Source organism: Oratosquilla oratoria, chromosome 17 (genome assembly GCF_046742065.1).
Source record: "Oratosquilla oratoria isolate Oo_2021 chromosome 17, ASM4674206v1, whole genome shotgun sequence".
NCBI lineage: Eukaryota > Metazoa > Arthropoda > Malacostraca > Stomatopoda > Squillidae > Oratosquilla > Oratosquilla oratoria.
The window spans coordinates 45,453,328-45,465,827 of NC_134793.1; the positions used below are offsets into that span (position 1 = coordinate 45,453,328).

The 12,500-nt window shown below is 39.0% G+C and overlaps 1 protein-coding gene across 1 annotated transcript in view; it reads left to right on the forward strand.

The window, feature by feature from the left end:
* Nucleotides 1–12,500, forward strand: part of LOC143034203 (uncharacterized) — a 185,835-nt gene that overhangs the window by 55,577 nt on the left and 117,758 nt on the right. The gene's annotated exons all lie outside the window — the stretch shown is intronic.

Here is a 12,500-nt window from a genome sequence, read left to right on the forward strand (position 1 = left end):
TTCCCTAAGCGCTTTCGTGATATTTCACATCTTCAGGGTAATCCCCTGAAGATGTGAAATATCACGAAAGCGCTTGGGAATTCTAGTTTTCTTTTCCGTTTTTTCCCTGTGGTTATTAGCAATCTTTTGGATCACGTGGTGTTGTGATCTTTTTGCATATTTGTATGTATGTATGCATTTATGTATGTATATACACACTGTGTGTATGTATGTGACGGTATGTGTACCATTTCATTCCCTTGCCCAATTTGATACCTTTCTCTGTTTCATCTCTATTTAATTTCACTTTTGTCTTCTTTCTCTCTTTTCTTCAGCAATCACCCCTTAGGGCCATCGTCCTGCCACGAACGAGGATACATTGCAATCATCCCTCTGTCCGCGATATCACTCTTTTTTTGTATTTTATTCAGGCTAACGCCGGGCTGCTTTATTCAGTTAAGGGCAAAATTCTTGTCGATGAGGCTACGTCCTACTCAATGATTAAATTTGACAAAAGTCACGCATTTACACATTTGATTATGCCTGGCCTCAAGTGACCTGATTCTGTTGAGAAGATGGCCCTAAACGAAGGAGTCAAGTTTGTGCTTCTCTTCGTACTTTTTGTGTTACATGTAATTGTCTCAGATGAAGGTTTATATCGTACTGGGGAATGAATGCCCGTGACGTGACGTTGAATAGATTATGGTAGAAAAAGAAGAACGAGAAAACAGAGTAACTTGATTTTAGATTATATACAACCCTGTGTTGCAGTCTGTAGGATATTACCTATAAATGGCTGTCAAGACGAAACGTTAGAATAAGACACACTAGCTTTATCATAATCGACTCATTTGCCAAGAATCTAGTAAAAAATATAACGTGATGCCTATGTATAGTAAGAACATAACATAAGAACATAAGAATAAAGTAGACTGCAAGAGACCATAAGGCCTACACTAGGCAGCTCTGTATCCATCACCACCTGTCATCCCCATCCATAAATTGTCTAATTAGTCATTCGGGAAAAACTATTTACTCACGATATAATTCTCACAACGTCAATATGATTTTTTTTTTCGAGTCTCACTTCTCACCTTCTCACCAGACGCCTGGTAGGCTAGTGCCTGTCAGCCACTGAGTCCCGATGAACGATTTTCCTCCATTCTTGTCGGTTCGCAAAGGTCTCTTCTCTCTCAATTTCAGTCAGGCTACTTCCCCTCGCCGCCAGTGCTTCCCCAACTCCTTCATCCCATCTCTTCCTTGGTCTTCCCACAGGTCTTCTTCCTTGAGGTCTATATTCCAGATATTTTCTCGGTAACTGGTTCTCGTTCATTCTTTGCACATGTCCATACCATCTTAGCTTGCTTCTCTCCACCATCTCCAAAATTGATACAACTCCCAGCTCTCTTCTTATATCATCATTCTTCAACCTGTCTCTCCTAGTCACTCCTTTAATCATTCTCAGCAACCTCATCTCTGCAGTATCTGATGTATTTTCCTATATAGTACTCAACTTCCAGCTAGATCATTTCTTTGCATAGGTAAAATAAAGTTATCAGACAAAGATTTTGAAATTTGTGTAATGAAAAGCTTTCCGGATGGGTTAAAAATGTTCCATGTGACTATACATGTATGTTGATCGCTTACTTCTCCTTTTTCTTTATTTCGTCTATTGTCACTTCATCCCTTCATCTCCTAATTTTATCCATCTCAAGATTTATAAGTTAATCATTTGTCTTCCCCCACAAAAAAAATCCACCTTCATTTCCTTATCTGTTATATAAATATTTGCACATTGTATTCTCCCTTTTTTGTTTTCATTTTCTCTTCCCTTAGAGGTAATCGGAGGTACTACCCACCTTCAGAACTTTTTCCGCCGTAAAATCACTAATCTGTTATATATCTATTTACACATCATATATATATTTACACATTATATATCTATTCACACATTATATATATATTTACACATCATATTCTCCCTTTTTTTTTTGTCTTCGTTTTCCTTTCCCTAAAGGACTATTTTTCTTTCAACGTCCGATTAATCGGAGGTACTACCCAGCTTCAGAACTTTTTCCGCCGTAAAATCACTAAGGTAAACTATTTCGTTTCCTCAGCAGAAATACATAGAATGTCGTTTGATGCGTTGGAGGAAAACTATTTTCCTCCAACACATCAGATCCCTAGCCCCAACAGTCGGAGGAAAAATAACGCATTTATCTCCGTCATCTCCCAGCTTCTTCACATGCTCACGCATCGTCGCCTTAGTACTCGTTCGAATCTCCGCTGTTGTTTTCCAAAGCCTTGTACCCAAGCCATCCAGGGCACTTCGAACACGTCCCGTTAAATTGGATCGACTTGTTCGAATGCGTCTTGGGAAATAAAATGGCTGAAAACCTGAACAGGATTTGAATAATTGTTTATACACACACACGCACATACACGCACACGCGTACAGACATGTACATACATACACGGCTTGCTGGAATATTGTAGATAGTTTCAAAGGCTTACAGCAACGAAGGTCCGAGGTCGATCCCCGCTCATTGTATTGAAATATTCACTAACACTCCAAATACGTTACTATTTCACTTGAGTAAATGGGTGGTATATGTAAGGTTAAAACATTTCCTGTAGATTTGTCTGTGTAAGAGTAAAAACACTAAACTACTCCTACTCCTACTCCTCCTTCTCCTCCTCCTCCTCAAAGGACGACTGATATCTGGTCCTCGAAGTACCATCCAATTTACCACTCGAGCTCCCCCCCACCACCACCACCACCACCACCGGAAACCTCCACTTCAGGCGTATCTGGGTCTCTGGAGTCGGGGAATCCACGTCAGAACTACCTGGAGAGGAAAACTTTCGCGACAGGAGATGATAAGCTGTGACCTAAGTAATTTTTTATCCGTGCTTGGGTAGCCTGGGGAGCTGGCGGTCACCGGTAGTTAAACCGGTCTCATGTAGTAAAGAAAAAGAAGAAGAAAAAAAAACGGGTGTATTCGTTGGATGGCCCTAAGGATTTCCAGCGAGGAATTTCTCTGAACGTGGTGGCACGCTAGGTATTTTTCGATAGCATGCTATTTGTTTTTGCTACTTCGTTTGAGTAGAGACGATTTCGGTTACGATCCTTTGTCTTTCAAATTTCCAAATATCAAATTACTTTTGCGTCATATATTGAGAAGCTGAATGACGAACTAAGAAGTTAAACTTACACGAATGTTAGACACATTGATGACATGTTCTTACGGAAGTCTAGAATATCGTAGCCGAAGTCGTTTCCACTCAAACGCAATAGCAAAAGCAAATAGCAGCCTAATGTGCCGCCGGTGAACGGACAGCTCGTCCCCGGATAACTGGTTCATAAAAATGTAAACCCGAACAACTAGTCCAGAGAAATATGAACAACTCGTCCACGCAATTTTTTTTTTAGGTGATATGTAATTTCTATCAATTTGTTATATGTTTTACCCATATTTTCATATATCAGGTCATATGATTAAGGAAAAATATGACAATAATTATATATATTAGGCCATATAACTAAGGGAAAATATGACAAGAATAATATACTCTAGTATGTTATCACTTTATTACGGTATGCGGACAGTTTCCCACATGGACATTTTCCCACATCACATTTTCACAAATCCATTTTCCAACATTGTCATTTTCACACATGTAGGACACCTTCTCTCATTTTATTAATATCGTAATAGTTATCATTGCGCACTAAGGATAATGTTATAACGTCATATTAGACTTATGTGACTTATGGATATCAAAATTCAAAATCAGAAATCAATATATCACCAGTTGTCTGTGGATGAGTTGTCCTAGAAGCTGCGCCGCCACCTTAAGATAAAACAGAATGAGGAATTAAAAATGAATGGTCAAGGATTCTAGAACGTGGATGTTTCTATTGTTTCATTATATTTAGTTATTATTTAATTTCATTTTATTCTGTTTGCTTATTTCATTCTATTTTATTCTGCTTTATTCTATTCAATTTATTTTCATTTTATTCTATTTCTATATTCATTTATCGCATTTTTAATTTAATTCATTTCATTTTATTGTTTTATTTTTCATGATTTGATTTCATTTTATTATTCTGTTTATTCATTTACCTCAGTTGAGTCTTAACAACGCTAACCCATGGGATCATTAACTCCTAGCCGGTGATAGGAGTTAATGACCCCAAAAATATTCGTGACCTCAATGACATGACCCCATTCAACCCCAGGTCATCTGACGGACCCTCTCGGGTCACCCTGAGACACTTAGGAGGTCAACATTGATGCGTAACGTTTTAATGACGTCATTATTTTTCTGGAGAGGGGTGAGGTCAGCGAGGTGACCCAGAACGTGTCCTCTAGAACCATCATCTGACCTTAGGTCATATTCCTTTCTACCCTCTCCCCCTTGCTAAGTCTCTCCAATCTGTATCTTTAATGTATACACACGCGTATTCACACACACCCCCACACACACACACAAATACACGCACACACACACACACACACATTCTGTTCTATTTCATTTCTAGAAACACTCACTCTAGTTCACTTTTATTTCTCTTTTCATTTCATTTTTCGCTTTTTCGTTTTTTTTTCAGTTTCTTTTTGCTACGCTATTTGATTTCATATCCTTTCGTTCCTTCTCTCAAATTCCTCCATTTATCAAATCTTGGATCGAATCCAGGACATAATAGCTCCGCCGAAAAAAATACCTCCTAAATCACCCATAATACCTTCATGCAAATGATAAGTGTTATGATAAGGACTGAAATTCTAGAATTGATAGAATATTAAATTCTGGAATACGATTTATACTGTTCAACTTTATCTATAAAATCTATAAAATTCTCTCTTTAAAAGTGGCAGTTGCCGAAAAGATTGACGAGATAAACACTATATGAGGACGGAGCCTTTATTTGTACGACGTTTCGCTTAGTACTTGAAAAAGCTGTAATAAGCGAAACGTCGTACAAATAAAGGCTCCGTCCTCATATGGTGTTTATCTCGTCTATAAAATCATACAATGTTAAGTAATGAATATGTATTCATTTGAAGTGCATTACTTGTGTAATAAATGAAAATGGGCCTATTGTAAATACTTTTTATGTGAAATATTTTGTACATGTATTTATATTGTATCATTCCAATAAACACTTTGATCTATGCACCAATGGTTTCTGGTGATTTTTGTTCACTTGACAATTTTGAATTATAACCTTAGTTAAAGGAATGATAATTATTCCAATAAAGTTGCCAAATTAAGATTATAACCTTCTAAGCAGTACAAGCAGCACAATTTTATATTCTAATGTAAATATTATATCCTATTATATTCATGCTAATCACCTGTTACTTGGAAGGTACAGTATATTATGCATGGAGGTATTTTGGGCATTTTTTGAGGTATTCTGGGTGGAGGTATTTTGGGTGTGGGATTTTGGCCGGAGGTATTTTGGGCGTTTGCCAAACCAGACATAATGGCAATTGTAGAGATAAAACCCATTAAACTCTGATGGCATCAAGTCATTCAATGGAAAACATGTCGGAACCTCGTGTGACATCAAGTCATGCCATGGGGGAAAAAGAACGTGCCATCAAATCATGCCTTGGGACGTGTGACATGTGTTCTTTCCATAGCATATCATTTCAGAATGACAGTTTACTTGTTTTTTGTTTTTGCTTTTCCCAATAGACGGTACTTGATACTTGCATGGGATTAGTTGATAATTATGACGTAATAATGACGTAAGCCCCGCGGGCAATCCCTTTGGTGTATATCTATACATAAATTTCTTTAATTTATGCCAAATGATCACTGGATTAGTCGATAATTGTGATGTAATTATGACGGAATCTGCGTAGGCAATCCCCCGTGGTGCATAATTATGCCGGATTGGGTGGTCAGCACAAGTCACGTGTTCAATGACCTCATCCATTATGGCGTAAATAATTGATGACATTTCATTTCGTGATTTGTGGTTTGTACTTACGTGCTTTTACCTAATTGGCTCAAATTCAACAAAGGTTATGATTGGAGAACAAGGACACGTTTTATTACCTGATTCGACAACGAATTGTATGAGAGGTCGGTCAAAGCCTCCTACCGAATCTACAACACAACAACAAACATTCTTCCTGCATTGTAGCCATAGCGCTCAAGATGGATAGTTCACGCACTCAGCCGGAACATCAGCCCTCAACTTCGAGACAGGCTCCAGACTATGAGGAAGACAGTTTTAGTGATTGTAGTGATTCGTCGTTGGATATGCAAGAATCCAGCGATGATATTGATTATGTCCAGAGCTTGGACACATCCATTGATAGCGACGAGCCCCTGGCAAGTGTGCAGGAGAGGACACGTAGTTCCAGTACTCCAGGAACTCAAAATTTTGTGTGGAGTCGAAGGGACCCCGTCGTAAGAAAATTTGAATTCTCCGGCAACTCCGGCGTCAAGGAGGACCTCGACAAGTCCTCGTCCGTTATGGACGTGTATAAAGCGTTCATGACGGACGAACTCATCTCCCTCATCGTTAAGGAGACAAACCGGTATGTAGAGTTGTTACAACCGATATTGTTCATGTGTGTTCTTATACTCTAACAGAAAAGGTGAGCACGGTATTTATATGAACTATTTATTTCCTCTTATTTGCTTATAGATTTGCCGAGACATCTCCCACAAGGGAGATTCATGGCCGAAGGTGGCAACCGGTTTCCAATACAGAGATGCATGTTTATTTTTGCTTGCGCCTGGTGATGGGTCTCAACCAAAAGCCCAGGCTGGAAGACCACTGGTCGCTGGATCCCGTCTTTTACATGCCGGTCTTTGGAGATGCCATGCCCCGCTCGAGATTTGACCAGATTTCGGACAACTTATATTTTTGTAATAACGCCGAACCAAACGAACAGGATAGGCTGTGGAGGCTGAGGACAGTCATAGATCTATTCAGCCACAGGTTTTCATCGGTGTATGTACCTGGCCAGCATATTTCCATCAATGAAAGACTGTGGAAGTTCAAGGGCTGTCTTGGCTTCAGCACATATAATCCCAGTAAACGTGCTCGTTTTGGGATGAAGGTATGTATACAATACATAAATTGTAAATACTGTAATATGACTGCACCGTTTGGATAAATCATGAATTATTATTATCATTTATCATTATTATCATTATTAGTAAATCATATTATTATTATTATTATTATCATTATCATTATCATTATCATTATCATTATCATTATCATTATTATTATTATTATTATTATTACATTATCATATTCTACAGGTGTACAAGCTCATGGAAAGTTCCGGGCCCGCAGGCGGATACACTGCCGCCCTCAAAATTTATACAGTGGAGGATAAAGGTGACCTCCCCTCTTCACAGAAGGCGGTGGTGGACCTCATGGAGGCCGGGAATTATTTTGGTAAGGGGTATATCGTTTATGCGGACAATTGGTATACGTCTCCTTCCTTGTTCCACTACCTGCAGGCCCGTAGGACTGGCGCTGTCGGAACAGTGAGGACAAACCGGCGGTTCATGCCTACGGACTTCAGCGTGGAGAAGAAGGGGGACGTAAACCACCGGTCCACTGCCACAGAGATGTTGTGCTTGCAATGGAAAGACCACAGGACGGTCACCATGCTAAGCACAATCCATGCACCCGGCATGGTAGATGTGGAAAGGCGTGGGATGGTGCTCCAGAAGCCCCAGTGTGTTGCAGAATACACTAGATATATGAAGGGTGTCGATCTTGGCGACCAGATGGCTAGGACGTACCCTTCTGTCAGGCAATGGGAGAGGTGGTACTGTAAACTTTTTTTCTTTCTGTATGACGTGGCAATAGTCAATTGTCACGCCATATATAAAAAACTGGGCCACAATGTGGATCAGTACCACTTCCGCCGGACCCTGATAGAGGGGATACTCCTTGAGTACGAAGGGCTTCTGGAGCCCTACAACCAGCCAGACCTCCCATCTGCCCATCCCTCAAGAGTGCTTGGGAAAACTTCCCATTCAGTCACAGAGATAAAGGGGGGTAAATACCGTAGGTGTTTTTTGTGTTACCGCGACGGTAAGAGGAAGATGACCCGGACTACGTGCATGGTGTGCAAGAAGCCACTATGCACGTATGGTTGTTTTCAAAAGTACCACGAGGAAACAAATATATAAATACTTATCGGGTCATCTTTCCCTCCCACCTGGGTCAGAAGCAATAGAGCAAGGCAGTACCCACTATTCCCTGCGGCTGTGGCCGTAATGGGTTAGAAGCAATGCAGCAGGACACAGCAATATTTTTGTGGTACTTATGATGGGTCAGAAGCAATGCAATAAGAACCGGCAAATTTCTGTTGGTTTATCCCTCTCCCGATCTGGGTCAGAAGCAATGTAGCAGGGCACAGCACACATTTTCTCTTTCCATGTATATTGTATATGTTTTTATTGTATATGTATATTCTTACATACTATATATAAAGGTATTGGTTATGGTATTGTGTTTTGTTACTTTCCCAAAACACTTAAAAAAAACATCATGCAGTTCCTGTTGCATTATATATTTGCTCCTTTCCAAATTTTGTTTTATAGCAAGGACAACATGGAAACACTTCAGTGTCTCTCATGAGTACAGAGGCAAAACTATACTTAATAAAAGCTGTTTTATAAGTACATATTTATCATATTTTATAAAAAAGAAATAAAAAAAATTGCATACTTTGAGCCCATGGAAGAACAACACTCATTTTCAGTATGTAATAGTTTATAGCAAGTGCTAACATGGAAACTTTTCTTCGTCTCTCTTCACTACTGAGGCAAAATTATGGCTTATGGCATATTGAAAAGTATAAATGCATGTATTTGATCAAACACCTGCAAAATTGACGTCTGCCATGCCGCTTCTGAAAATTATCTGTTTTAAGGGCCGACGCTAGGCTTACCATATCCTGTTTCGTATCCGCCGACAAGCGTAAAATATATACGATGTGAATGATTTTATTTTATTTTATTTTATTCGGATTCAATCATACATACAATAAAATACAATACAGTAAGACTCGTATTATACATGATGAATATAATTATACATCCGAGGATGGCACAGAAAGTCAAGACTTATTTCCACTGTGGTCCTCGTTTCCACTGTGCCCACAATCACCTAACAGTGTTGTAAATTAATTATATAATCACTGGCTTACAAATAGAGAGGAGAAACAGTGTGGAGGAGTCATGTTCTTGGCTAAAAAAAATCTGAATGTGTGGAATAGTGTGGAAATGATCACGATAAGAGTTGAACATAAAGACGTGAAAAAGAGTGTTTGTGGTGATTCATGAGGCCCCCAAAACGGGTTCTTGGAGAGAGTTAGAAAATACAAGGATTTCATTAAGTGGGGTGCTGAAAGAGGAAGGAAACCTGGTACTTATGCAGGATTTTAACTGCAAAGAAATCTGTTGGAAAGAGATGACTGTGAAAGGTAGAGAGGAATTATGGGAAAATGTATTATTTGATATGACTATGGGTAAAAACAAGCACCAGATATAGAAATAATGAAGAACCGTCAAGACTGGATTATTCTTTACGTCAGAACCTGATATTGTGGATAAAATTTAACATAAGACACCAATTGAGAAAAGTGACCACATATTACTTAAATGAGAAATGCAGAAAAAGACTGGTATATAGTAAAATGGACTTTGAAACTTAAGATTTTTCAAAAAGCGAGTTGGGATAAATTTCACAGTGAAAAGACGCGAGTGGGAGACAAATGGAAGATTCTGAATGAAATCTATAAAGAAGGGGTGGATAAATACGTATCAAGGCAAGAACAGGAAAATAATTATAAAAAGTGCTGGTTTGACAAAGTGTAGGGAGGCAAAAAATAAAAAATAAAGCTTGGAAAAAGAGAAAAATCTTAGAAAGTGGCAAATATATATCAAGGAAAGGAATTGGTATATAAAAATACGTAGGGAAAAAAAATGAAAAAGACATTATAGAATAATGTAAGGATCAACCAAAAGTATTCTATAGATATGTGAATGGTAAATTGAAAAAAAAAATGAAATAGAGAAACTAAGCCAAGGGAACGTGGAATACACAGAAGATACAGAAATGGATGAGGTCGTGAGTAAACATTTCAAATCGGTTTCCACTGGAGAAAAAGTATGGCACTGGGATGAAGGGCGAGACGTGAAATCCCCATATGGGAAAGTAATAGCAACATGTAACCGATAAATGGTTGTGGCTACATAAGGAGGACTTAATGCGGGTGAGATAAACTCCAAAACGGGAGTTTTCTTCTATTTATTAACAATGAAGGCAATCTGGTTAACTAAATTCACAAGGTACAAATGGGCCCTGTGGGCGGATTACAATATGTGCCAGGCCTTGACCTAGGGCACAACTGGCTGGCAGCCTCTCGGCCTGCCTAGCTTTGGCCAGTAGGTTCTTGACCTACCTAGCTCTGGCGTCTGGCCGGTAGGCTCTTCACCTACCCAGCTCTTGGCGTTCGTGACATGGGTGTTATAGGTTATATAGGGGGTTAGTGGGTTGTAACTAAAGGCGTTAGTCTCGCTATTCTATGCATTGGGGTCAGTTTTATATATGAGGGTTAGTCCTATAGTTGGTGGATGTTGTTAGGTATATTATATATATGTTAGTTTATGGGTAATATAATAGGGCAGTTATAATAAAGGACTTTTAATAGGTTAGTCTGGTGACATTGGGTATCTATATCTTGTTTGTCTTGAAATGTGCTGCGTTAGATGTATGTTCTGGGAAATGCAAGGTAAGCAAGAGGGGAGTCTCGCTATGTTGCAAGCATGTGGATCACGTGCGTGGTGGGTGATGGTTAGTAATGGTTACAAACATGAAGTGAAATAATAGATCAAATAACAAGCCTTGATGTCAGGAAACCGCACGGTCCGGATGGAATTGCAAACTGGATACTAAAGAAGTGTAGAGAAGAATAGGTTAGCAAAATATATAATAAGTTGTTCGCTTAAGGAAGGAAAAATACCTGAAGACTGGAAAAAGGCCAACATCGTACCAATATATAATGGAGGTAACAAAGAAAACCCAACAAATTACATATAGGTTTCTCTTACAAGCACTGTAGCCAAAATACATGGAAAAGTTATCAAAAATAGGTGAACAAAACATCTGGAAGAGAACAATATACTAAACCCGAGACAGTTTGGATTCAGACAGGGAAGATCACGTGCCACAAATCTGATCTGCTTTTACTCAAGACTATTAGATATAATGCAGGAAAGGGACGGATGGGCTGATTGTGCTTTCCTAGATCTACTTAAAGCTTTTGATAAAGTGACACGTAGAAAAAGAAAAATGAAAAACATAGGGGGTACAAGGTAAATGGATGGAGGATTTCCTGTATGAAAGAAAAATGAGAGTAGTGCTCGGAAATAAGGGTTCTATTTAGGAAAAGATGATTAGTGGAGTTCCACAGGGACCGGTACTGGCTCCAGTAATGTTTGTTATTTATGTAAATGACATTGAAGTGAAGAGTTACATGAACTTTTTTACTGATGACGCAAAATAATTGAGAAAAATAATACTGAAATAGACTGTGAGTCGCTGGAGATGAATGAAATTTTGAAATGGAGTCAAAAGTGGGAAGTGGACTTCAACATAAAAAATGTAGTGTATAATAGAATACAGGATATCAGGACAATATAAAATTGGTGAAAAGGATGTAAAGAAAGTGGGATTTGAAAAAGACCTGGGAGTAATCATCACAAAGGACATGTCCCCTGATAAACAGATAAACAAAATTGTCGGAGAAACCTACAACTTGCTGAGGTCAATAAAAGTGGCATTTACTTACTTGGACGAAGAAATGGTGAAGAAAATACTAGTCACACTGATAAGACCAAGACTGGAGTTCGAAGCGACACTATGATCACCCAGTACCAAAAAGAATATGAGGAAAATTGAAAAAATCCAAATATTGCCCCCCACACTGTCAGAACTGTCATACGAAGAGAGACTGTCAAAACTAGAGTTACTGACCCTGGAATAAAGAAGAGAAAGAGGAGACTTGTTGATTATCTATAGAATCATAAGAGGAACGGAGGCCCTTGATAGAGTCGACTGGGCTGCCGTATGATTAAGGCTCAAGCGAGAATCCATCCTTTATATACACGGGTAGGTCATGACCCGTGCTCCTAAATGGCCTGAGGTCAAATGTGATGCGAAGGAAGTCGGACGCAAAAACGTTCTCAGGCCGCTGACTCACGAAGATAGAGGGTATGAGGCGGGTATCTCACGTGAGTTCCTTCAGAAGGGTTTTGTGGTGCCTCACGTGGCCCCACGAGCGATCCCCTTGGGTGGTCCCGGAGGTTAAATGTCGTAGGCAGAGAAGAAGTGAGGACCGGGAGTGAGGATTACTCATAACTGTAAGTAAATAAATGAATAAATATATGAATTAATGAATATATAAACAAATAAGCAGATAAAAAATGAATAAGTAAATAGATGAAGTTGCATCTAG